This window comes from Centruroides sculpturatus, unplaced genomic scaffold, assembly GCF_000671375.1.
Source record: "Centruroides sculpturatus isolate CEXI.00-Female unplaced genomic scaffold, Cexi_2.0 scaffold27, whole genome shotgun sequence".
In the NCBI taxonomy this organism is placed as follows: domain Eukaryota; kingdom Metazoa; phylum Arthropoda; class Arachnida; order Scorpiones; family Buthidae; genus Centruroides; species Centruroides sculpturatus.
The window spans coordinates 1,259,933-1,262,889 of record NW_019384318.1 but is presented as its reverse complement, the minus strand read 5'-3'; the positions used below and the strand labels follow the sequence as shown (position 1 = coordinate 1,262,889).

The 2,957-nt window shown below is 29.9% G+C and overlaps 1 long non-coding RNA gene across 1 annotated transcript; it reads left to right on the top strand.

The window, feature by feature from the left end:
* The first annotated feature begins 303 nt into the window (after nucleotides 1–303).
* LOC111624572 lies at nucleotides 304–2,727 on the top strand. Its single transcript, XR_002756601.1, has 3 exons — nucleotides 304–1,994; nucleotides 2,091–2,168; nucleotides 2,285–2,727. It is a non-coding gene; the product is annotated as an uncharacterized LOC111624572 (long non-coding RNA).
* Nucleotides 2,728–2,957: the final 230 nt, after the last annotated feature.

Here is a 2,957-nt window from a genome sequence, read left to right as displayed (position 1 = left end):
ACAGACAGGAAGACGTACATTCTCCATGACAGTAGAAATCAATCTTTACATCGATCGAATCTTCTCACCTTCGCTTTCTACGATAAAATATAAAATAATGTCGATTAATTAATTTAATTCTAATTAATTATTATTATTATTATTTATCTACAGTTCAATTAACGTGAGGATTTTAATGTTGTCGAACGTAATTAATTGGGTATTTTTATAAGGAATTTTCTCGTGTTTAATGATGCGGAATATTTATTTTTATTTATTTTTATTTTTATTTCCGCTCTTCTTCCTTCCTTCCTTCCTCTTAAGTAGTTTTATTATTAAAGAGTAGGACGAGATCATAAATTTATAAATTATCTTTTTAGGCAATTAATTCGTTGGCCAAATTACCCTTCTGGTACTTTATTCCTTTCTTTAAGTGTAATTAGTTTTATTTTTAGAAGAAGAAAAAGGCAAGAATTATGAATTATTCGAATGTTAGAATCACTGAAGAAGAAGGAAAAAGATTTTTATATTCTTGCTGCATCTAACACAATGGAAAAAGAAGAAACTTTTCTTAAACGGATCTCTTCAGTAATTGTGCCAAAAGAGGAAATTCTTCAACAGAATACCATACAAGCGGGTAACGTTTTGTTTGTTTTAATTGTGCCATCCATAATGAAAGATGTGCGAAACAAATGGATTGTGTTGACTGGCTATTGTGACTTCACTTCCCTTTCATACATATATATATATATATCCAGCAGCAAAACAGTAATTCCATTTGTTACATGTCTCCTACCAAATTAATTTATTGCATGTATTGTTGCCTTAATGACATATTTGTTCAACTTTATTAATGGATTACACTCTGTTGCGGTATGTTACTCGAAATATTCGACTTTTCCTGTGTTATAAAATGGATTTTTTTTTATCCCATTTCGAGCTTCGCTTCACTAAAAACTTTACTACTTTCCCTCTTCTCCTCTTCCACCTCCTCCTTTTAGTAAATCCCTAAAGTCATTATTTTCAGGATTTTCTCTAATAATTTTGCTATTTTCTCTAGCTTGAATCGATCTTTGACACTTTCTTTTTTCTTTTTCTACCAAATAAAGAATAGTTTTAAGTCCCTTTCCTCCTCCTCAACATCCGACCATTTCGATTGACCCCAAACGAGTTAATAACGTTTACTACTTTTCCTTTTAACTGCATTTAGTCTAATTAGTTTGTTTCTCTAGAAAATTGAAAGGTTTGACGTTGATTGTGTAGAAAGTGATAATGATATTATCTTCAGAATACCCTTCTGATGATTATCTTATTTTAATGACGGTTACTCAATTACAGCTTGAAGCCAATCTTTCTTAATAATCCCATCTTTAACGTGTTTTAATACCTTTAAAATGTTCTGGCATTGTTAATATACTGAAGTTTTCCTCACTTAATATTACTCTAGAATTATTTTTTCTACCCTTTTTTTCTCTCTACAAGAAGCCCACAGGCTAACATTACTTCTTAATTTCTTTCGTGATCTTGTTTGTTTATCTCAAGGCAATCCACTTGTTGTTCCTCTCAGACTAATCTTGATTTTTATTCCTTCCACGTCGATACACGCCATTCTTTCAACTTCTAACCTATTTCTTACGAGAAATAAACCCCTGTAGCTTCGATTAAAATCGATTTTTTTTAATTATTTACATTAAAAATAACCGAATAAAATGCTGTTTTCTGTTGAAGCATTTCATGATCTTTCACTATAACATCATAAAATTCACTTCGTGGAAGCCGAGGAGCTCCATTCTAAGAAGTTGATGATCGTAAAGTTATATAAGAATGTTTACAGTAGAGTGAGTGACTGTTTTTATTATTATTATTATTATATATTTTCGTTGAAAGATGCTTAAAGTACAGTACATTAATTATAATTTATTTATACACACTTCTCTATATTTTCTTATTCCATTTTAGTGTTGCAGTTCCTTCAAGGATTACATAAAACGTTATATATCACTGTTGACAGTAGAGTGAGTGTATTTTTCTTGATATATTCTGTTAAAATACCTTTAAATTTATCCCTTTCAACTAATTTTGGTCCCTTTTTTTGTGATTTTTTTTTGTAGTTTTCAGATGTGATAGCAGGAAAGGCAATGTAATACACCGATACAAGAATATTTACAGGAAGATAGAATATATTTAAGGTTGGAAGGTGTTTAAATATATAAATTTTAAAGTATTTTTTTTATCGTTTTGGAAAATATATTACACCCGTTTCGGGATCTAATGTCAGTAAAGACAACATAATACACTATTCTAGATCTTCAATGACAGTGCTCTTGAGCTTCATCTATATCCTTTTCATCCTTTTCTCCTGATATATTTGGAATATTTAATAAAATTTTCTACATTTCTAACGCTAAGTGAGTATAAAAATAAATAATTTTACTACTATTTTTTTCTGTATGTATGGATGTCTGTATGGGGGATGGCAGAATTTTGGTTTACCCTCTTTGAAACTTAATAACTCCTGTACTTTTAGTCAAAATTTTCTGAAATTTTACTGGGAGGTTCGTATATTAGGGGGTTTGATTCTACTAAATTTTGGTGGTTAAAGGTCGACGGGTTGAGAAGATAAAGGGGGTCGCGTGTGTATCTCTAATAGGATCGGACTTAATGACGATTTTACTTGTTATCATCATTTATAATTCTTTTAAAATAAAATTCAACCCTACCCTGAAAATTAAAAAATATATAAAGTTTTTAATAATAAAATATATTAACAGATGGCGCCATCGAAAATTTAAACGTTGCCGGGAAAGTTAAACAACTCGTTGCTGGATTATTTTTTTTTCCAGTTGTAAAGGCTCAGTTTTATGCAATTATTCTTACAAAATGCGGACAGAATATATAACTAAGCGTTACATTACGAGATAAAACAAAAAAAAAAGGAACCTTAATAACCATTTTAATAGAATCGATACATCTTTTTA